At 37.0% G+C, this 26,013-nt stretch overlaps 1 protein-coding gene and 1 non-coding gene across 2 annotated transcripts in view; both read right to left on the bottom strand.

Annotated features, from left to right (window-relative positions):
- The window catches only part of spg (dedicator of cytokinesis spg), a 657,455-nt gene that overhangs the window by 484,073 nt on the left and 147,369 nt on the right, over positions 1-26,013 (bottom strand). The gene's annotated exons all lie outside the window — the stretch shown is intronic.
- On the bottom strand, positions 9,979-10,051 carry TRNAR-UCU (transfer RNA arginine (anticodon UCU)). Its single transcript has one exon. It is a non-coding gene; the product is annotated as a tRNA-Arg (tRNA).

Genomic DNA, 26,013 nt, shown 5'->3' with positions numbered 1-26,013 from the left:
CCTTAGACGACCTAGGTTCTCATTTGAAAATTCAAAGTTGATCCCGGTTACCTGTACTTCCGATTTGTTCCGAAAAATGGAAGTATACCAATCGATCCTTTATAGCTTTTGGTAAAGATTTTTTTGCGAAGACCCAGTGCCATGTAGTTTTCGAGAAAAAGAGGTGATGTGTGTACTTCGTAGAACCCTGTATATCTCCAGAGTTTATATAGCTTCATAAAAGGTGTGCGCTGGAATTTGTACATTACTGTAATGAAAAGAAAATAACATTTCGAAGATTGGCTCTATCTTCCTTCGTGTTCAAGTGAGCAAAAAAATGGGTGAAAAGATCATTCAATTCGTAGCAGTAGTTACAAACAGCTAAATGTGATTTTTTGAGTTAGTGATGTGGATGTCTTTACGTTAAAAAATGTAGTGAGAAGATGTTCTATTCAATGGTGTCGAAACAAATAAGCCTAGCTAAATCTGCTTGATCATTTGGATCAGTCAAGTAGATACCTCTATCCTAACGATCCTAACGAATAGGATATCTTTCTTTCCCCACTTTCTTTGTGTTCATCTGAAGACGAAGACACAGCCAATCTTCGAAACATGGTTTCTTTTATTACCAGCAATGGAAAAAAATTGCAATGTACATCTCTTCTAAACAAATCACCATTGCTTTCTTCCCTCATTTAGACTGATATGGCTTCGTTGAATAAATAATTACAAAATGTGGAATACGGACTAAGGTCCAGTCATACGAACACGGAATAAAGTCCTGATAAAATTAACTCCATGGTTGCGCGAGAAATGTGTTGCACGAACTCGGAATAGTGTATTATCCAGAGGATATCTTCCGAATAAGCTATTCCATGCTTTCAATCACTCTTAAAGTGTTATATAGAGAATAAATTATAAAATGGAATCTCTGATTCTGATTGTGAATTACTATAATATATTTTGAGAACGCGGAAACAAAAGAAAATAAGGCATAATAGATCTGCTATATGAAATGAGTAAGACTAAGAATTTCTAGCAAGATTTAGACTAAAAATACGAACGTCATACAATATGGAGCTCCATTTATTCTATATTAGGCTATTCCATGAATAGCTATTCCAAAGTTTATTCCGCGATCGTACAACTGAGCCTAAGACGAACAAAAGAAATGGAAGTAACTCAGAGAAACTAAGTGTATCACGAACGCTACGTTTACAAAAAGCATATATTTGCCTGTATCAAACACCAGACCATTTTCGTAAACAACCGTCAGACAACTAAGGTGCCGATGATATGATGATGGAATATGCTGGTGGTAGTGAAGATGATGGCGATGGTAGTGGTGGTGATGATAGCAGTCGTGATTAAAATTCGCGTTGCCTCACTGGTAATGTAACTAGGGTGGACAACTAGTCGTACGCCTGATGGTGCACCAACCCATTACAAAATGATAGAGATAACATGACGCAGGGTGCTGTTAACAATACCTGTAGCTATGGTAACCAGACTCAATATGCGTGTCATTATCTGATATCGATTCCGACGCAAACAAGGATCCGAATCACATCAAGTTGCATGAACAAGGCAATTACAATTCGAGCATTAATTACAGCAAACATCTGCACTATGGGCACCTGGCCTCAGGACGGTCATTAATACAACACATTAGATACGACCATTCTAGGCGCTGAACAACTGCAAGATGACGACGAAAATAACAGTGATATTAAGGATCCTATTTTGTGGTAAATAAAAATTTGATTAATTTCGGTGTCACTTCGCATTTGAAAAGAATGTCTTTTTAACTCTCGTCATGCAAAACACATTACTGAATGTAATTACAAAGACAAGATGTCTGTATAAGGGATTGATTCTTAAAGATTTTTGTACATTTTAACAAAACTTGCAGTATACAAATCTGGCTTTCAGGCAGTAGCTCCCTGTAAAGCAGGTTTGAATAATTTCAAGGAAAAATTGTTTCGGGGCCGGGTATTGATCCCGGGACCCTGGAGGTACGTTAACAGAAAGCCACAATTCAAGTCACATAAGTACTTGTGTGCACTCATAGTTGAGTTCTGGCGTCTTGTCAGCTCATTTGATTCGCGTGGATACAAAGGAAAAATTGTGACGGTGTTGTGTATAGTTCCTGGGGTAGCTCAGTCGGAAGAGCGTTCGCGCGCTAAGCGAAGGGTCCCGGGATCGATACCCGGCCCTGGAACAATTTTTCCTTGAAATTATCCGAAACTTGCAGTTTTCTATCTTTACTTATTTGTTATGCAGAGAAATATGTAACAGTCTGTCATATTGTGTGTGAATAATATAAACTATTGGGCACCACAAAACACTCAAACTATATCCACTTTTAAAAATAAAGTCGCTCGAAATATGGTATGACTATTGAATTCAAACTTTTGTACATAAAAATATCAATGTACAACAGATTATATTTTAATCATTTACAATTTTTAAGAGAATTCCAGTACCTAATTGAAACAAAATCGTAAATGCAGCTATAACTCCAATCACTGACAACCTACCAACAGTAGGCCTACACTGCGTAGGGGACTTAGCTTCACCAAAGCTGATTCTATTAATTCATGCACATATTTACGCGACTTCCAATAAATATATTTTTGGCATTTTAAATTAAAATTTCGTAAAAAAAATAGAATTTGTTTTCAAAACACTAATTTCGAATAAATTCGTGCTAAAAGCACAACTTTCGTTCAAACACAAAATAGAATTTCGCGTTATTTTTTTTTTAATTTAAACTTACAATATGTTGAACTGGAAAGGCTAAAAAAACATAATTTGTTTTATCAGCCGAAAAACCGTATTTCGCGAATCAGTGGTTTGCGAAAACTAAATTATAATTATAATATACCTTTGAAGACTAATTTCATACGTTTCAGCTGTTTTTCTTTTATAATGCTGAAGAAAAGACAGAAAAATATGCACGTCAAGGTACACACATGTAGTCGATCTATTAATGACGCTGCGTCTATCTCGGTAGAAAGTCGTCTTAGTAGCTCAGATGGCATAGCGCTGGATTACGACTGCAGCACATCCGAGTTCAAATTCTGACGATGGTGGAGTTACATTTGTGGTGGACAAAGCTACTGTTGTGAGGGTTTTTCTCGAGATTCTCCCGTTTTTTCCTCGTCGTTCCACTAATACCCTCTACAATTTTTCTTTCATTATCATCTCCGTATAGAAATAAAAAGGTGTGACGCCTGAATCGATCGTCCACCATGGTGGATGTTCCTCACGGTTTGTTCAAAGTTTGGTAGATGGCAATAAAAGTAGATAAGTTACTAAATGACTCATAGATATGCTACATAACAGGCACCGTAGTCTATCAGGTTCTTGCTTGTCAGACGAAGACCTGATGACTCATGTAGATCTGAATAATTTCAAGGGAAAAATTGTTCCGGGGCCGGGTATCTATCCCGGGACCCTTCACTTAGCGCACGAATGCTCTACCGACTGAGATACCCCAGGAACTATACACGACACAGTCACATTTCTTCCCTTTATACCCACACAACTCAAATGGGTTGACAAGACGCCAGAAACCCAACTTTGATTGCACACAATTCTGTGTGACTTAAATTGTGGCTTTCTGTTAACGTACCTACAGTAAACAACCGTCAGACAACTAAGGTGCCGATGGTATGATGATGGAAGATGGCGGTGGTGGGAGTGAAGATGATGGCGGTAGTAGTGGTGGTGTTGATAACAGTCGTGATTAAAATTCGCGTTGCCTCACTGGGAATGTAACTAGGGCGGACCATTTCGAATTGCTATTCGTAACCATTTCTCACACATTCATTAGTCCCACAAGTCAATCCAGCAATATTTAGTAGATCAGTATTGTCTGGAGAAAGCGCAAAGATTACAGTTCCTAAGAAAATGCCAAAAGATATTACTTACCGGTAAAATGAAGAGACCTACAAGATTTTGTAATCTCCCTATCACCTCAGCAAAATCTCTTAGCAGGAAAAAGTGATTCTGCCCTCTACACTTCAAGGTAGTTCACGAAACATGCAGCAGCTATACCAAGGTGTTATGTCCATTGTTCGAAAGCATGACAAACCTGACATTTTCTTAACTCTCATCTATATTCTCAATGACCTGAATAGCTACTGCATTACTCCCACATGAAAACCCACTGATCTTCCTGACATTGTTACTTGCGTTTTTGCATTGAAACTCAAGAACTGAAGATAGATAGGTTCAAGGAAAAGTACTTGGCATAAAAAAAACATTCAGAGGGCGTATGTTTCACTATTATGGAAGCAAATAACTTTGAAAATGTATGGTATAAATCTGACAATTTTTTTTAACTTCTTATGAACTTAGTTTGCAGCATTTGAGCACAAAGATAGAACGCCAATATGTAATCAATTTAAGTAGAAATCTACATCTCAGTCACTAAAGAACAGGACATTTACAAAAAAGTGGACGGATGAGATATATTGTTGTTACTGAATCATACAAGAAGCCGGTTCCAACACTCAAGCTGTCAGTGGCTCAAAGAAATAACGATATTCTTTTTACGATTTTTCCTGCTTAAATGTGTTCTATGTTAACAAATTTACTGTTTGGTACAAGATGCACAATTATTCAGCAATATAACAGGAAATGGCATAGGCACAGTCAGCGGCATCATACTAAAGAGGATGGAGTTCGATTCGTGGCAGATATTTTAAGATTTCTTTTACGGACAAAGCGACTGTGACGCAGGTTTTCTCGGAGCAAGATTCGTTAAGTCCGCTGTTGTGGTCATGTGTTAACGTGTTCGCTTCCCACCAAAGCGGTCCGTGGTTCGATTTTCGGCATGGAAAATTTAAGAAATTATTTTGTTTTCCTCCATCAGACTGGGTGTTTGTCACTTAAGAGTTCTCGAAAATTAGAATAGAATGACAGATGAACCAAAGAAATATTGTACGTAAAACACTTCATGTGTTTCAAGTACTACTACCAGTTAAAGATTAATAAGGTGAAAACTAAAAATTACACAATACGAGTAGTATGCTATAATATTTAGTATTTTCGATAATACGTTATTTCCTTTCCTTTATGCTTTATATTTTTTCATATTTCTTGCCCTCTATTAGCGTCCTTGCTTTTTTTTTCTTCTTCATTTCTTTGATCTCTTTTTAATGTTTTCTATAGCATTCGTTCTTTCCTTCAAATTTTCTTGCTGTCACCTTCAACTGTTTCCTATTCTTTTCATCCTTGTTCATTTCTTTATCTCTTTTTGTTCCTTCTTAATTTATTTCTCCCTTCCTCCTTTTTTTTCATCATTCTTTCTGTTCTACTCTCTCCCTTCATGAATTGTATTATTAGTATTACTCTCTTAAAGTATATTTTATTTCATCAGAAATAGACTTTTGGGTATTCCACCGTGTCCTGAAACTTAACATTTCCAAGTTTCAGAGCTATATACAGGTTCCATCACCAGGGCAGATAGTAGATATGACCGTATGGGTCACTGCTCTTTTGGGGTCGTTACGTCTGGCATCTCCAGGCAACTGAATTACGAGTATACCTATCTGCCCTGATGATGAAAACTTTATGTAGTTACGAAACATTGGAAATGTTACGTTCCAGGATGTGGTGGAATATCCAAAAGTCCATATCTGATCGCATTCATCATGAAAGCCTAAAAACATATCCATTTTATTTCCCACTTCTATAAATTCAATTATTTTTCATCAATTTTTATTTATTTTGCTTATTTCTCTTTTCTTTATTTTCTGTAAAACGAGGAGTATGAACTGGAAAACACGTAATTCAGTTTTGCTCATTTAAGTACTACCTCTTGAAACCTTAATTAAGTTTCCAAAAATAAACATAATTCATTGTTTAATTTCTCAAAATACAGTGCATAATTTTTGGTCTACACAGGGTTAATGTGGATACATCACCCATTAAAAAATAACATTGAAAGAATTATTTTCAAACCGCAGTTTGGGAGGAATGGGCTTTTTATGTCGAGGGGGAGGTCCTCGTACTGAAACGAGATATACTGACCACATAAAAAGAGGTAAAGAGAAAAGGGATCTGCGTCCCCTGCCAAGAAAACAAACCGTTCACATATTACTAAACCACACACAGCACATCATATGATACCATCTGGGTGAATGCCACTATTTTCAAGTAGCTTTCTGAATATCTGTCCTTTTTTATCATTATGAAGCAAACATCAGAATCTGAAGCGCAGATAATCTGTCCTGTGATTTAGTAGGCAGTAAATAAAGATCCCCTCCTGATAATATTTATATGGTCTTATGTAACCACAGCAACTACGAGTGTGTTCTCACGAACAGAATGCCTTCGTAACAAGGTCTGAGGGATCTCCAGGCAACTAAGAACAAAACACAAAATGCGGCATCATGCGAACCTGCTTCACTCCGCAGTTTCATTTACGTATTTGTTTAGTCACTGCAGACTCTTCCGACATTACCAATTCTGTCATTCTTTCTTGGTCTGTTAGGCCACAGTCTGGTAAATTTATTTATTTATTCATGGATTGACTACCCATAAATCAATCGAATCAATAATTCATCCAACCACGCTTTTATCTATTTATCCACCCAATCACCCATACATTGATCCATCCATTCATCCAGCAAGCAATCGCCTATCATTCGCCTTTCAGACTGCTCATTCGTTCGTACATCCAGACCCGAGAAGGATCCATGTGCTTAGACTTTGGCCCATTTGCGCCCTTGCAATGATTGTCCAATTCATTTGTGAGTGGCATTTGTGAATCCGTTGCTGACATGTGGGCAATTCTGCCTCGGCCCTGACCGAACCAGGTTTCATCCTCAAACTAGTAGGGTACCGGTATCTGATAAGTCCAGGGCACCTATATCAGCATAGGAAAGTCGTACTACCCCCGAAGACTTCACTCCAGTCTATGTTTAACAATTACAGATTATAGATGAAATGAGAGAAAAGAGTATTGGTGGAATGGTAGAAGGAAAGAGGAGTATCCCGAGAAAAACCCTCTGCAACGTCTATTTTGTCTGCTACAAATTCCATCACGACATAACCGGGAATCGAACTCGTGCCGCCTGGTTGGTAAGGCCAGGGTGCTAGCGTTTGAGTCACAGACAGCTCACTCACTCACTCACTCACTCACTCACTTATTCACTCACTCACTCACTCACTCTAAGCATTGACCATTCACACACCACGCCATTCATTCGTTCAACCCTAGATCATACCTATGTAACAGATTGCTCATCCCTATGTTAAAATCGGCAGCACTCTGAAGAGAACGACCGCCAGGATCGCCACCAGTCCGCCGTAAACGAACACGAGATGGCAGTACAGTCGCTAATGCTATTCAAATGGGAGTTATGACGTGACTCCTTATGTAACAATTAGATGGCAGCATAGTAAACCTGACAAAAGTTGTTACCGTCAAAGCCTATAAGACCGAGCAATCTCGATATATACGATCTAGGGTTCAACTAACCACACGTCCACCATAAAATCCATCCATCCATATATCCGTCCGTGTACACATTCATAAAGACCCGTGCATCCATCATCTACCTGTAGGGTACATCCATCTATTCATTTATTCATTATGTTAGTTACATGAATTACTTATTTTGATAACTGTATATTTACGAGTAACATTCCTTTCTGAACTAGACTGTAGCATTATGGCTAAGGCGTAATGCTACAAGTCGCATGCTTGCAGGTTCGATTTCCGATGGTATCATGGATTTTTCCATTGATCTAATCCTTCCAGCCGTACTATGATCCTGGAGTCTACTCAACCTGTAATAGAAATGTGTACCAAAGGCATTTCCTTGGGGATAAAAGCAGAGGGCACGTAGGACTGACATCCCTACTGCCATTAAATTTCGATTGTCTATAAAGGTGGGAGCCTCACCCTCTAGGCCGATATGACCTGTCAACTGGAAATTTCAAAAGTCGCTCTAATGTTGTTGAAAAGTAGCTAGACAGGCCTCAAAATGGCCAGATTTTGAATTCACATTAGTTTCTATACTAATAATAAGCACGTGTTGCAAATATTCTTTCATTGGCATAATTTCAAAATAACTCGTAGCGGCAGCAGCGGGTCGATGTAACTCGTAACATATCATTAACTTGTTGGAAAAACAAACGATGTTTGAATATCATCATATACGTATCACATTCAAGCTATTATCAAATGCTTAAGCAGCGAACGCTCATTTTATTTTCTTGAACTGATTACGATATTCATTGAAAATTTAAGTTCTTTGAATTTTGGTTTTGTTCAGATCATTCTCATCAAGCGATGACCTACACTTAAGGCTTGTAATCACAAAACACCGACCATTTAAACGATCTACGCAATTACAAGGATTCTACGAATTTCTTACGATCTATCTCTCTCTCTGTCTCTTTTTCTTTTTTACTTTGATTTAATGACGCTGTATCAAACACTAAGTTAATTAGCGTCGATAGAATTGATGATAGCGGGATGATATTTGGCGAGGTGAGGCCGAGGATTCGCCATAGATTACCTGACATTCGTCTTACGGTTGGGGAAAACCTCGAAAATCCCCAAAACAGGTAATCAGCCCAAGTGGGAATTGAACTCACGCCCGAGTGCAACTTCGAACCAGCAGACACGCCTGGGTTTCGTTCTCAGGAAAGATGTAGCCTGCCTACTTCAGGAATGAGAGACAACAGCAAAGACTAAGCCGAGAAGGACCCATTAAAGAGGAGGAATGGATATTGTTGTTTCCACATTTTCGATTTTTTTTTTAAATCGTCGATAAACATACCATTTAACAGCTACAAACTACTGGAATAGGAAGATTAATCAATGTGAAAATCTGTGTACAGTTCACAATTTGCTGAATTGGTTCTGCCTTTTAAGTTAGCCAGATTTACTATATCTAGTTGTTGACACCCAAATTCTGTAGCAAATCATTAACAAAATACGCCAGATTTAGCTATAAAATACTGACTTGGCAACACTGCTATTGACTTGATACAAGGAATATCCAATTGAGAACTAGAAACGGTTTGAAAGTAGCTGATTATTCTTAATAAATTTAATAATAAAATGAACTGAAGAAATGTAGATTCATATAGTATCCAGAATACACAGATTGAAATGAGTTAAAGGATTTAATAGACAAATGAATGCTATCTATTTACTATATGAGTGTATTAACTGGATAAAGAAAATACTTTGATTTACTTTATAATAATTCCAGTTAATAAATGACAAAAGCAATTCAGTTATTATGGTAAGATGTAATTAGCTTATCTTGTTTCTACGAATACCATTACAAGCTCCATACAGGAGATTACGTCTGAGACATAAATTATATTGTATGACACGAATGCTAGGAAATATAAAATTATAGGAGAGTAAATTCAAAGAAGAAGAAGAAGAAGAATGATAACTGGGAGCATAATAAGGATAGAGAAGTACAAAGCGATAATTTGACAAATTACAAGCATAATATTAAAAATGAAATCCATTAGCTGCTAATTAAATGTTTAAGATAGCCTAATAATAATAATAATAATAATAATAATAATAATAATAATAATAATAATAATAATAATAATAATCTAATAATAATTATTAATAATAATAATAATAATAATAATAATAATAATGAACCCATGGAAACATTTTACAGTACAGAAAGCCTGCCTCTTCAATAGACTGCGAATTCCTTCAAATGGAAGAAACATAATGAGAAATTCAGTTTAATCCCTAGTACTCGCGCTTACACTTAAATTTACATTTCGGCTAGTAAGTTGCATAATAATAACATAACAATAAGGTTGTTTCAATGAAAGCAAGTACCAAAGTACAATAAGAAAACGTAGGAAACAGAAAAGTTACATGTGAGAAAGAATGCCAATTGGGAAAACACTGAAATAAGTTTGAGAAATATAACACATAATTTCATATCCAGTAGAGCCACATAGGATGTTTCACATAATCAAAATTTTCATCATCCCTTGTGGGGATCGAACCCACGACCTTTGGATTAGAAGTCCAACGCGCTATCCTCTGCGCCAAAGGGACTGCGACGACTACGGCACTCTAACCAGTGCTAGTAAACACAGCGCATCAGTCAGCTAGCAAGAACGGTCTAAGTCCGCATTCATGGCTGATGAGTTGACTGATGACGTGTTGAGTGTTGCTGTGAAGCATAATTTGCAGGGGGGGGGGAGGGATAGGGAGTAATGCAGCCAATGGACAGTACCGATCCGCCGGCACGTAAACATTCAACCCGATTAAGAACTCAAATTTCATTACGTACACAATATGACAACGCAATTACATATTATGTAACCTTCAATATTTACAAACATAAGTATCGCGATAATTAGAAAACAACTATTCCAAATAAATTAATAAACAGATAGATCTGGCGGAAGAAATAAGACGAATAAAATAAAACCCACCAAACCTAACATAAATAATAGATATAATACCCAAGGCCATGATATACTGAGTAACATTAAAGTGTACTGCACACTAATCAGGGATTAATAACAATAGTAATAAAATAATAATAGTGATAACATCAATTACCAATTTAATACAATACAAATACACATTGCATTGTAAAAACATTAATATAAAATAGGCCTACAAAATCACCATTACAATTCATTATACGATGTGCAGCCCAAAATTCAGCAATCTCAATGACTATAAATTACTAGCTCATACAGATAGATCACTGTTAAGGGATTTATTGATCTTTCCGCAGACGAACAGATGTGAATCTTATAGTGAAAGGATCCAAAGCTGGGAAAATACCCAGCATTCCTCAGGGTACGCCCGATCGCGAAGTATTTGTCATTGATATGTTTTGCGATCAATTCGAGTCGGCTCCTTCCAGGTAATGATAATAATAATAATAATAATAATAATAATAATAATAATAACAATAATAATACTTACAAATGGCTTTTAAGGAACCCGCAGGTTCATTGCCACCCTCACATAAGCCCGCCATCCTGTGCAGATTAATCCAGACTCTATCATCATATCCAACCTCCCTCAAATCCATTTTAATATTATCCTCCCATCTACGTCTCGGCCTCCCCAAAGGTATTTTATAATAATAATAATAATAATAATAATAATAATAATAATAATAATAATAATACCGGTTGTTCTGTGAAACTTGGACTCACTTTGGGAGAGGAACAGAGATTAAGGGTGTTTGAGAATAAGGTTCTTAGGAATATATTTGGGGCTAAGAGGGATGACGTTACAGGAGAATGGAGAAAGTTACTCAACGCAGAACTGCACGCTTTGTATTCTTCACCTCACATAATTAGGAACATTAAATCCAGACGTTTGAGACGGGCAGGGCATGTGGCACGTAAGGACGAATCCAGAAATGCTGATAGAGTGTTAGTTGGGAGGCCGGAGGGAAAAAGACCTTTGGGGGGCCGAGACGTAGATGGGAGGATAATACTAAAACGGATTTGAGGGAGGTGGGATATGATGATAGAGACTGGATTAATTCTGCACAGGATAGGAACCGATGGCGGGCTTATGTGAGGGCGGCAATGAACCTCTGAGTTCCTTAAAATCCATTTGTAAGTATAATAATAATAATAATAATAATAATAATAATAATAATAATAATAACTGCAGCTTATGGTTGAGGAAACCTCCGTATATAACAGAACCACTCCACATACAGAATAATAATAATAATAATAATAATAATAATAATAATAATAATAATAATAATAAGAATAATAATAATACCGGTTGTTCTGTGAAACTTGGACTCACTTTGGGAGAGGAACAGAGATTAAGGGTGTTTGAGAATAAGGTTCTTAGGAATATATTTGGGGCTAAGAGGGATGACGTTACAGGAGAATGGAGAAAGTTACTCAACGCAGAACTGCACGCTTTGTATTCTTCACCTCACATAATTAGGAACATTAAATCCAGACGTTTGAGATGGGCAGGGCATGTGGCACGTAAGGACGAATCCAGAAATGCTGATAGAGTGTTAGTTGGGAGGCCGGAGGGAAAAAGACCTTTGGGGGGCCGAGACGTAGATGGGAGGATAATACTAAAACGGATTTGAGGGAGGTGGGATATGATGATAGAGACTGGATTAATTCTGCACAGGATAGGAACCGATGGCGGGCTTATGTGAGGGCGGCAATGAACCTCTGAGTTCCTTAAAATCCATTTGTAAGTATAATAATAATAATAATAATAATAATAATAACTGCAGCTTATGGTTGAGGAAACCTCCGTATATAACAGAACCACTCCACATACAGAATAATAATAATAATAATAATAATAATAATAATAATAATAATAATAATAATAATAATAAAAATCTTTGTGTTCTCTATACTTTCCTTCCTCAACTTTGGTTTCTTTACTTTACATTGTCTTCTTTCCCTTTCTTTTTTATTTGCTTCCATTCTTCCTTTTTTTTTCTTTTTTATTTCTCTTCTTTCTGCCCACTTTTTTTACTATGTCTTGTTTGCACTTCCTTGATTTCTATTTTTCCCTGTTTCTACTTTTCTTTCCCTTTCGCTTTATTTCTTACATTATCACCCTTTGTCAGTAATCTCTCTGTACAGTCCGTAATATACTCTGGGTATATTTTGTATACAATTAGTTCTATTAAATTTATTATTTACTGTTTATTAAAATTAACAACACTTATAACTTCTGAGGATGAGACGGCGGATTATTTCGAAAAGAAACGGAGGAAGGCGGTCAGCGTATTTTGAAGAAGACTAATGTGCGTGTTTCTTCTTGAAAGAGCTATAAAATAAGAAAGAAGACCCCGTAAACATAGAGTATCAGAGGAGCAGAATACCGAACACTCCCGACCACAAATCCAGTAAGCTACTCTGTTAGCTTTCACAAAACACACACATTCATACTCGTGCGCGCGAGCGCGCAAAGGAAGCTAGAACGATTCCGTAATCGGGAGGCAAAAACTCCAATAACCTGAATTATTTTTAACAAAATTCCGCTTCACGATTTCATCCTATTTCAAATATTATCAGTAGCTGGCACAGCTGGAATAGACAACGAAGAATATATAAAACACCTGAATAAAGAACGACAGAAAAAATATTTTGCTCTCTATATAAGTCCTGCTGCTACGTATTAAACTACTCGAAATGTACAGCAATTTAGACATTAAATTGTAAAGTGTAAAGCAGTTGTTAATCCCTATAACGAAGAAAACTTACAACAAGCTCATTGGAGGTTTAGTATCGAAAGGAACAATCTTGGGCGATTAAAACTTTTAAACTGTATAATCTCTAAAGTTTCAAGAAGTTTTAATAACTTACATGAGTATATAATTCATTTTCATCAGCAATACAATATTACTAATAAGAAGCATGTCTCCTTGACAGGATTTTAGACTGTGAAAGTAGGTTAGATTTCACATTAAGTCTCCAAGACAATCCACTAGTATAAATGCATTTACATCAACGTCCACATCTCCATGACAACTTTTTTTGAAGTTCATTAACATTTTGAAACGCATAGGAACGAAGGGTTAGCGTGTTACTCTTTAAGGGGAGGGAGAGTGGAAACCAGTTCAAATCCTGGCAAGTTCAAGGGAAAACTGTGATGGACAAAGGCAGTAAGGAAAAAGATTTGATCGGGATACTACTTTTTCTTTGTCATCATTCTACCATTCTTCTATAATTCACAATTATCCTTATCATCCATCGGCAGAGAACGTAATTGATAACTACAGCATACTTATATCACAGAATGAATATGCACCATATTCCACGTAGGGGGAATGTCTGGCGTTCGCAACATAATTTAAATGTTCATAGGCCTATATGACTATAGCCTAATCAAGACGTCAAAATTAAGTCATTACTTTATAATAACAAAGAAATGAGGCGCGCTGACATGGATGAATAATATATACATTACAAAGCTACATTAAAAAGCTATTATATACATAAAACAGAAATACAAATTAAAGAATTTACCCCAGTATGAGCAAACGCTCGTGGCCGGGAGTTCAAAACTGCACTGTCGATAAGCAGGAAGAAGAAGAAGACAAAATAAACAAATTAATATAAGCAATAAAGTAATTTCTGTTACATTTAAAACTGAAAGTTCCCTCTTGAAGGAAGTTGGTTATGAAAAATATCTTAAACAAGGGTAGTTTTCTGTGTAGGACATTATTATTATTATTATTATTATTATTATTATTATTATTATTATTATTATTATTATTATTATTATTATTGCCACTGTCATAACTAGAGACGACTATTTCATGCACTATAAAATCCCAAAAATATGCTTGCATTCATGCAATATCAAACTATGAAACAACGATCAAGTGAAAAATACATTAAAATATGCACTTTCACTTTTGTTCCAAATTTCTTATTTCACTTCACTTTTTTTTTTTTTTTTTTTGCACAGTTAACAGCTGACAACATTTCTAAATTGGTTTCCTGCGTTTGTCAGTCACTATGTTTTTATAGGCACAGAATGATCTCTCTACATCACAACAAGTTATGGGTGCAAACTTGAATGAACCTTTTTCTGTTACAATATTTAGTTTTTTTTATTCTTTTCCTTCTTCAATCCTGATTCCTTAAGCTAAAGTAAGGGACATAAAAATCGAGAAACTGAAATGTCCACTCATAACCATTAAAACATGCATTTAAACTAAATATAATGCATATTATATGCATGATTAAGCTAAAAATTGCTTAAATATGCATTATATACATTTTTATCCCCAAAATGGCCAAAACATGCAAATATGCACAGAAAAAGTACACATATTTGGAACCGGAAAGTAATGAAATAGATAAGTACTAAGTTTGAGCTACATCCTATGTTCCTATAAATCATGCATTTGCATGGAATTCTCGTCTCTAGTCATAACCAATATACCGCGTTATATTTTTGTGACCAATCGGATTCATGTTCAATGATCCCAGAAACAGTTATAAAGCAATTTCAGAAGTGATACATTACATTATTTAATTTTAATGTTTCCTACTTTTTTGCTTGTTTTCTCCGTCTGAAAATTCTGAGGACTCACGAGACGATATCTGCTGTCTCAATAAGACCCTGCTCCGCAGATATCCTATCTCCCAACTAGGCAATATGGTGGCGCGAGATGCAGCTAGTCAGTGAATTTTTCCTAAATCCCTAGAATGAATTTTTCCTAAACGCCCTCATTCAAGAACAGTGTTTTTAACGTGCTCTCGACAAGAAGCTCCCAGTTTTATTTTCCTTCCGAAGGAAGGTTAAAACTTCATAACCCTCGACCACCCCGTCAACTTCCGACACAAATAGAAGCATGGTGAACCCTAGTCCACCGATGACGATAAAATATCTTCAAGTTAAAGTCTCGCTCAGTAGAGCCACACTCCATGACCAAGGTGATGACATACTATCAATACAATCATAGTAGACGTTTTGTAACATAACAGTTTGAGAAAGAAGTCGACCTCTAAACCAGAGATCCTTGGTTCGCTGGAAAACAAATGCTAGGTTACTAGATCATTGGATCGAGAAATCATAGATTCAAAACCGGTCCGGCTGCATGCATCACCCAACATGTAAACTATCCCGATCCACTGGATAAATTTAAAGTTGCAAATCATTATATGGCGTCCATTTGCAACTACAAGTAGAAAGCAAAGACCAAAAAATGGTACGAAAACAATAAATAGTAGAGATAATAGTAAAAGAAAAATATTCAAAACATGACCTACAATATCACAGAAAGGAACGTATGATGATATGGCGACACTTCAGCAATGATAGGAAAATGGCAAAGGATACTGAGCAGAGAACTTCCACCCAACAGCATGAATACGAATAAGTAACATGGCGTCAAGATCGAGAGCCTCGTAATGGTGATGCTATAGCAATACGCGACAAACACTGAAATATAAAAAGAAGAAAATACCGAAGCACTCTGAGTAATTGAAATTATTCAAGCCTGCTTCACCTGAAAGTCAGATTTGCATAATAAGTTATATACGTCACTGTAGGTACGTTAATAGAAAACCTCAATTCAAGTCACACAGAGTTTGTGTGCACTCAAAGTTGGATTTCTGGCGCCTTGTCAGCCCACCTGAGTTGTGTGGATATAAAGGCAAAAATTGGGTCGGTGTCGGGTGTAGTTCCTGGGTAGCTCAATAGGTAGAGCATTCGTGCGCTAAGTGAAGGATCCCGGGATCGATACCCGGCACAGGAACAATTTTTGCCTTGAAATTATTCAATTTTTCTTCATAGGGAGCTTTACCTGAAAGCCATATTTGAATAATATATACGTCACTGTAGATACGTTAACAGAAAACCACAATTTTATTCAAGTCACACAGAGTTTATGTACACTCAGAGTTGGGTTTCTGGCGTCTTGTCAGCCCATTTGAGTTGTGTGGATATAAAGAGAAAAATTGGGACGGTGTCGGGTGTAGTTCCCGGGTAGCTCCGTAGGTACAGCATTCGTGCGCTAAGCTAAGGATCCCGGGATCGATACCTGGCCCAGGAACAATTTCTCCCTTGAAATCTCCCTGAAGTCTGCTTCACAGGGAGCTTTACCTGAAAGCCAGATTTGCACCGAAGTACTCTGATTATGAGAAAATGTGAGACTAAATAATAAGAGGAAGCCTGCTCATAAAAGTCTAACAAGAGACAAATTAATGATGATGAGATAATTGAGCAATATAGAATTACGATGGCAACAGAAACCAAAGTAATTGGAAGAAGCCTACTCTTAATGGACCACTCAAAGACGAACGAATAAATGATCGTACTGAGATAATTTGAAGTAGTAAGGAATTACAACACAAACAAAAGCAATCGGAGTAAAAGAATGAATTACGATGCGGAGAAAATTGAGTGATGTTAAACTACAATGGCAACACAAACAAAAGTAACCGGACAAATGTGCTCAAAATAGTCGAGTGAAAGACAAAATAATGATGATAACATAGATCCTTGAGTAACATTAAACTACAATAACAGACACACCTGCTCATACGACTTTCTATTACGGTACAGAGATAAAATTGAGTATTACTGAATTACAATGTTAACAGAAACCATAGTAATAGAAAGATACGCTCGAATAGCATAACTAGATAAAAATAAAGCTTTTAAAATTTTTTATTTCACGACCAGGTCACCTGAAGTCGATGGAATTGGCGATAGCGAGATGGTATTTTACGAGATGAGGCGAAGATTCGCCACGGGATTACTTGATTCGTGGGTTAAGGCCCGCTCCCGCTAAGCGGAATCGAATCGAACAGTATTTCTCTTCAGAGTGTATATTTAAATGGAAGATAGCAGAAAGCGGCGCGTCGAGTCGAACCGAATAGAATTCAAGAGCTAGAATATTTATCCACACAGCTTCTTGTTTCGGGTATAATCGTATATACTCGTGAAGAACTCGCGGAAAAAAAAAACAACAATATCCAATTTTGGTAGCGTAATTTGTTGATTGAAAGTATTGATGAAATAGTGCATATACAGAAAATTGCAATTTAATCATATGAACGAAAAAAAAATGTTCAGAATTATCCACTATTGTACAACAAAATATAAAAGTACAACTGTAATAATAATACCCATGAAGCGGAATAAGTAAATTAACGGGAACATAAGCTAAAAATTGAAATAAAAAAATAAAAAAAAAATATATAAATTCGAAAGACCGAAATTTTGTTTCATATCTCAGAAGATATTCAAAGTGGAAAATCCTCTATGTGTATCTTAGTTAAAAATATCATAAATCGAGTGTTTCCTTTCCTTGTTTTTGGATATTTATTTATTCTTTTTTCCGCCTCTTCACATTATTGTGCTAAGGCTGTTATGTGATCCATTTTAATTTGCAACATGGATTTGTTCGGGTCGGTTCGATTCGAATCCGCTAAGTGGGAGCAGACCTTTACAGTTCGGAAAACCACAAAGAAGAAAAAAAAAACAACCAATTAAATAGCTCAAGCGGGAATCGAACCCACGTTCGTGTGCAACTTCGGGTCAGGCACCGATGTACGTCAGGCGGTAGGCGCTTGTCACTGATCTAGAACTGCGCTCGGGTATGGGTTCGATTCCCGATTGGGCTGATTATCTGGATGAATTTCTTTCGAGGTTTTCCCCAATCGTAATGTGAATGTTAAGATAATCCATGACGAATCCTCAACCTCATTTGGCCAAATACCATTTCGCTATCACCAATTCCATCTAAGTTAAATAACGCAGCAGTTGATACAGCGCCATTAAATATCAGAGTAAAAAACATATGGTGAGACGGTAAACTCGGCTAACCCCTGAGATACGTTGGTCACATTAATGCATAATAACACGGAGATGGAAGAGGCGCGGTGAATTGGTAATAAATAAGAGGGAATTTGAAATGGTCGAAGAAAAATCTGTCCCAATAGGCCTCTTGTCTATAAGAAATGGAATTCAGCTTTTCTTTATTTCGATGTTGCCAGTAGACTGAGTTACGACTGGACCTTATGTGTTTTTGTATGCAAATAGCGTTACTCATCTCAAAAGTAGTAGATGCACATAACAAGAAACATTTCCAAGCCAGAAGCATGACAGATTGAGTAAATTGTTGGCAATCGTTCCGAGTTGTAATATAAGTACATAAATCAAAGCAAGGCTGAACTGATTTCTTTTAAAACGATTCAAAGTCGGATTAAGTATGTATAGGCCTATCTCAAATTGTTATCCTCTGCCCACTTGTGGTCCGTGAATGTGATTCAGCCAATTTCTCAGTGGGGACCAGGATTATACTCCACTAGTTCACACAGGGGCGGGGGAAAAACAGCCTAGATTAAAATATGAGGCGTTCCATAAGAGAAGGGCTAGCCCGCAAAGGGTCGAACTTTGTGTTTTTTACTCCTCCGAATATTTAAGACACATATCTGCAACATAAGCCTGGCAGACGTTGGCAGACTCGTCCTTACTACATCGAAATTATCATTGTTTGTAAGGTTGGAGAAACTGCGTAGCCTGTGACAGGTTCATAATATTCATAATACTCCGTACTAGAAGGGCGAATACGCCACTCTGCATGAAGGCGCGCGCCATTCATTGTCTCAGTGTTTGTTGTAACCACACAGAAGAGTACAACCGTAGTGAGGAATTACGAGTATTTATTGACATTATAATAGCTTAGTATGAGTAATAGTGACAGTAATAATCAACCAGCCATATCTGGTTGTTGTAGGAGACGTCAGAGGCATGTCGAAAAATGAATAAACGTACAAGCAAAGATTAAAAGGAACAAAGGTCAATCGTACATTAGTACGAAAACATCTGGACATGTGCAAGCTCGCGGTATAGGCCCGCCATGTACTTGTGGGTGCTTCAACGCATTAGGTATGGAGAAAATGCTACATGCATTTCGTAATTTCTGGGAGCTGGGTGTTTATGACCTCCAGAATGCCTATATTTCTAAGCTCGTAACCAGTGTTGATGTGAACAGATGTCGCATTAAGAACAGGCCGACCTCTCTCAGCTGGTTTTGCCAAAGAGGTGTCACGCCAATAAAGCTCACTTCTGAGAAAGTAAAGGATCTGAAAACTATCCTTATCTATGTGTCACAGAACGTTTCTGGACGACGCGATCAGCAAACAAAACGTGCAACTAGCAGTGACCGATTCAGAGGAACATCTTCATGAAGATGATGTAATGGATTATTAGCGCCTCTGTTCCCAGAGCAAGTGAGACCACTTTTGATAGCAAGGATAATAACATGACAGGCATCTAGTTATTTTTGTTTATTAATAATTTCAGACAGTTTGTAAATGTCACATCACAGTGCGATTAAGCATTTTCATTTATTATTATTATTATTATTATTATTATTATTATTATTATTATTATTATTATTATTAATGTCTGCCACTATTGAGTCCATTCTTTGCCCTTTGCTTTTTCTAATATACTGTTTTCAAATTATTCCCATAATACTGACGAATTCATAATGTCATCAATGATCACTATTAAGTTAGAATATTAACTTGGACATTTAATTGCAATTTTCAATAAAGGTATTCGTTTTTCAGTGTAGAAAGTAATTATGATTATTTACAGACGTATCCTTGGCGGCTTCGACCTTATCTCGTTTACAGGTAAACTACTTTGAACATCGATTATCGGGTTCGCCCTTCTCTTACGGAACGCCTCTTATGGAAAATCAACCCTTCCACTGGTTTCACCCTCTAATGCTTAAAAAGCGTTTGGTTTTGGGACATGACCGATAAAGAGGAATATATATATATATATATATATATATATATATATATATATATATATACAGGGTGTTTAAAAAATACGGGGCATAATTTCAGGTATGTATTTCCTACATGTAGACAATCAAAATAGTTCATTACAACATGTGTCCAGAAATGCTTCATTTCCGAGTTATGGCCTTCACAACATTGAAATTCACCGGAACGTTTTTCTTTTCGCAGGTCGTTGTCATTACAGAAGATGTTCAAAATGTCCACCTCCTGCTTGAATACAGACCTCACATCGATGTCTCATTGACCTGCGAACACGATCCCAAACTCCAGGAGTATTGCGTATATCCTCAGAACATGCCACAATTCGATTCCGAAGGGATTCCAAATCAGGCACCGGAGACGAATAAACCAATGATTTTAAATGGCCCCACAAGTAGAAATCGAGAGGGTTCAGATCAGGTGAGCGTGGAGGCCAAGCAATGGGCCACCTCTACCTATCCATCGATCAGGAAACCTTCGATCCAAGTACCGGCGAGCCGTACGACTGAAGTGTGCAGGAGCGCCATCATGCAACAAGTGAATGTGTTGACGATTGATCAGTAGAGTGTCTTCTAAAACATGAGGTATGGTGTTTTCCAGGAAGTTTGTGTACGCCTGCCCCGTTAAGTCTGTTTACAAGTACATGGGGTCCAACTAATCGATCACCAATGATACCGGCCCACATGTTGAGGGAGAACCGCACCTGGTGATGAGATGGAACAGTTGCACGTGGGTTTTCATACGCCCATACATGCTGATTGTGGAAATTTGTTATGCCATCTCGTGTGGACTGTGTTTCATCTGTAAACAATACTAAGGCAGGAAAGTTCGGATTTACACCACACTGCTGCAAGAACCACTGACAGAACCTAACTCGTGCAGGGTAATCTGCTGGTGACAGGGCCTGTACACGTTGCAAATGATAAGGATACAATTGATACTCTTTCAACAGTCTCCAGACAGTCGTATGAGGAACATTGACTTGCAACGCTACCCTTCGTGTGCTGATAGAAGGAGTCATGTTCACAGCCTCCAGAATCTCCTCCTGTACTTCTGGAGTTGTAGATCTTGGTCGTCCCCTTCCCAAACCAGGAGAGTTAAATTTTCCATACTCGCACAGATGGTAATGGAGACGTACAAATGTCTTCCGATCTGGACATTGTCGCTGTGGGTACCTCTCCTGGTACAAACGACGAGCCAGCGCAGCATTGCAGTCCGCCTTACCGTACATGAAGTGTATCTCTGCCAGCTCTTGATTTGAATACAAGTCGCACAGTCTAACGCCTACACAACACTGAATGTAACCTTCGCCTCGGAATGAAATGTCAGAGTGCCCTCTTAATGTCTCCTTTGACGGCAACGACCTGCGGAAAGAAAAACGTTCCGGCGAATTTCAATGTTGTGAAGGCCATAAGTAGGAAATAAAGCATTTCCAGACACATGTTGTAATGAACTATTTTGATTGTCTACATGTGGGAAATACATACCTGAAATTATACCCCGTATTTTTGAAACACCCTGTATGTATATATATATATATATATATATATATATATATATATATATATATATATAGTTCACCATGATATTCCATGGGATGATTTCTAAGGATATGTGAAAAATTCGAAATTCTGTAATCGAAGTAAAATTTTATACCCTGTTTTCTTGGGTGGAGGCGCATAATACGATTATGATATTGATTTGTCTGTTTTTCCCCAGATTTCAACCCCTATGTGGGCGTATAGGGGTCAAGGAGTACAAAATTCAAAGTCCTGCAATATAAATGAAATTTTATATTCTAGCCTAAATATAGGCCTACACACTTCAACCGATATTTACATAATTTTTGTACATTTCGTCTTCACAACCAAGAAAAAGAGACAGGCTATATAATACAACATAGGCTACATTAAATATGGACAAACCACATCTTCCTCTGGTTTCATCCTATTACATAAAAATAGTAGGTCTAATATTTGTTTTGGAATAAGAGTGATAAAGAGGTTTTTATGTTATAAGAAAGTAGAATTTCAGCTCACCATAACACCCTCTACGGTGTCTTCTAAGGAACAAACCACTCCTGCTTTGGATTCATTCCTTATCTGTTAAAAGCAGTAACATTTGGTTCTGGGATACGACCGTTAACTAGGTATTTTTTTGTTCTATTGAAACGAAGAAAATTGAAAAATTTTAGCTCACTCTGACACCGCATGGGGTGACTTCTAAGGGAAATTTGATATAGTCTCGGCTTTTTTTGGGGGCATAGGCTAATACGATAATGAGTGATTTGTCTGTACTCTTCCTGACTAACCCTAAGCGGGCGTATATGGGTCAAGGAGTGAAAAATCCAAAGTCGTTCGATATAAATTATATATATATATATATATATATATATATATATATATATATATATATATATATATATCTGTGTGTATGTGTATGTGTATTTAGCCAACATTACGAAGACTGGTTGAAATCTCATAAAGTATCAGTCATGAGACAACTAAGCCAGGAGGTAATGTGGGTAGGGTGGCCGGTTCATTTTCTCCTCTATTGCATACATCACTGACTAGTAACATATTTCACTAATTAGACTTAAGATATATGCAACACTTGGATATAAGATATTAAAAAAATGCTGTGGGAAAAATTGAAGTAAGAGAATTTAAATTATGAAGAGGGAACGTGTATATAAAAATGTATCAAACAAGAAATGAACACACTGAAGAATAAATAAAAGGGATTAGATATAAATATAATAAATAAATGAAGAAAACCAATAATAATAATATCCGAGCTCCAATATTATTAGCTTATAAACATAAATCTTGAAAAAGCTACAGAGCGACCGAAAAGAAAATGTAATGAAACGTAACATTAGGTTGGAAGGGAATAGTTCTCTTAATAACGGAATGATAAAAATGAAGATGATGATGATGATTATGATGATGATGATGATGATGATGATGATGATGATGATGACGACGACGACGACGAAATAGAATAGGAGAATGGGAAGATGATGACGTGTTAGTGTTGAAAAAATTGTTAAAATGGTTATGGGATTTAAAACACTGCAAGAAGAGTTGAAATTAAATGATATGATTATGATGATAACGCTCAAGGATAGTTGCTATAGTATTGATAAAGGTGAGCGCAATAATAATGATAATGACGAAGACGACAACGCTGATAGCAATGAAATTAATTTTCTCCGTTTAAATCTGATGTTACCTGAAACAAAACTAGTATATAACTCAAATTCCTTTTTTTCCCGTTGAGAGCAAGTAATAGGCCTATCGCTTTTGTCTTTTGGAGTGGGGTTATGAAAGGAGAAGAAAGGCGGGTTTGAAGCTCTAAGCCATCGCCAAACTTACGAACACGGTAAAAGCGTCCGTCGTTAATCATTATGAGACAAATGGAAGTGCATCCTGCAAGAGCGTTGTTTCCATGGGAACGGGTCACTTCATCAAAGGGAACAATAGGAGTAGAGGTCGGGTCCATGTGCACAATACTAATTCCCATATACGTAATGTGAGATCTATAGCAAGAGCTCCAAGATATGTCAGCAACTTCCGCTATTATGTCGAGAGAAAGGCTACGACCCGAAACAAACGGAGGAAACAAGAACTGAAACATTGTCCAATTCCATAATTGCCAAATTGTTTGGTGTTCAAATCTTGAAAGAAGACTGTGTAGCCAAATAGCGAGAGTGTTGACTTTCTAAGCCGAAAATCGGAGTTCAAATCCGGCGAGTACAAGTATAAATTAAAAATAAATAATAAGACGGTTCGTATGATGGAAGTTATCTATGCGAACTGCGTAACTTGACATAGCTAAGAGAAATTTCAATACCGGATTTAAATAAATGTAAGTAATTTACACAAATGTAAGATAAGGTAATTCAATTGCGGAGTTTCACGCACATTTATATGAGAACAGTAATTATTTGAAAAACCGAACAAATCTGACGTAAGAATCCCGTAATTGACAGTTTTATATACATTTACACATAAATACAAACTGCTTCGTATTGTAACGTATGAAAAAGTGACATGAACAATAGCCTATTATTGAGTTCACACACATTTACAGGGTTGTTTCCGATCTCTGATAACGAATTTCAATGATGTCATGTACGTCAGGAGTCACACGACAGCTGAACTGTGGCACGAGGTGACAGACCAGTAGTGAGTGATTTCATAGTCAGAGTGCACGGCGATTCACAGCAGAAATTCTCACGAAAATCGAACCTTTTTGGGAGGGGTACATTACGACACTTTCAGATGACAAGTACAATTTAGTGAAAATAAAATAAGCCTACAATAAACGAGGTTTCGTTATTTCCAAGGAAGGCACCTTCTGTGTACTTAATAAGATTGGTAAAGCTCGAATGGAATTAATTTGTATCATCTCGTGGGGTGCGGCGACTTGTATGGGGGTGGATTTGCTTGCTTTTTCCACCCTGGAATTAATCCCATCCGAGCTTTGCCAGTCTTATTAGGTATATACAAGATGCCTTTCTTGTAAATAACGAAATCAGTTTTTTGCAGGCTCTTATGATTTTCACGTAACTATACTTGGCATCGGAAAGGGTTGTTATGTACCCCTCCCAAAAAAGCTCGATTTTCTTGGGCATTGCTACTGCCATACACCGTGCAATCTGATTATGAAATCACTCACTACTGGTCTGTCACCCCTCGCCGCAATTCAGCTGTCGGTGTGATTCCTGACGCACATGACGTCATCAAATTAGTTATCAGAGATCGGAAACAATCCTGTATATGAAAACAGTAATTATATGCATATCTGAAGTAACCTGAAGTAAGGATCCCGTAATTGACAGTTTTATACATTTACATTCATACAAAATGAAACAATAATTATATGCAAAATTGAAGTAACTTAACGTGTTCCGTAATGGAGAGTTTTGTGAATTTAAAAAAAAAATAAATTCATACAAATTTTGCACGCACGAGAAAGTGACTTGAACAACCTGAATCGCAAATATTTAAATGTAGCACTTCATACGTAGCAAAGAGCAAGTTCAACAATGAAGTGGAATATTCTGCAGATTATTACAGAAGAGTCATGGTCATGACGATATGAATTTAAAGTGACGTAATGTTTGAGCGAGTTGAACTGTTGAACACTGGAGTTTCAGACGAGTAAGATATATTTATACAAACTTCTACTGCTTCATATTCCATACATTTCTTTTCTACAAGCCACCGAATTTGAACTCCAGATCGCATATCCTGATGTCATGATAAATCTCGGAAATATATGAGAAATAATAACATTCCAGGTATACGGAACCTTCCTCAAAACATTTCCTGTTCATTATCCACGAGAAAGAACATAATTTTATCAAAAAACCGATATAAAAAGCAAACACTGTCGTCATGACAACGAAACCATAGTTCAGCAGACAGTAAACAATTGACTAGCGCACATCCCAGTACTCAAAACACCGGAAGCCTATTCGTAAGCAGAGGGCGTTGTAAGCGTAAGAGGATTAAACCATTTACTTCCCATAATGTCAATCCCAAGGTTATTGTCATATTATGACACTCATTTTGATCATGAATTGGTCACTATGGTTACCAAACGGTCAGGTATAGGAGGTAACATCACAGTCTAGTATATACAGTCACGAAGGTCAATACCTAGGGAATATGCATCCAGTGACAGTTGAACTTCAGTTGCTAGCCACTAGGATCGCTACTA

The sequence above is a fragment of the Periplaneta americana genome, chromosome 15 (assembly GCF_040183065.1).
Source record: "Periplaneta americana isolate PAMFEO1 chromosome 15, P.americana_PAMFEO1_priV1, whole genome shotgun sequence".
Lineage (NCBI taxonomy): Eukaryota > Metazoa > Arthropoda > Insecta > Blattodea > Blattidae > Periplaneta > Periplaneta americana.
The sequence above is the reverse complement of the archived record's forward strand: the minus strand, read 5'-3'. Positions and strand labels throughout refer to the sequence as shown.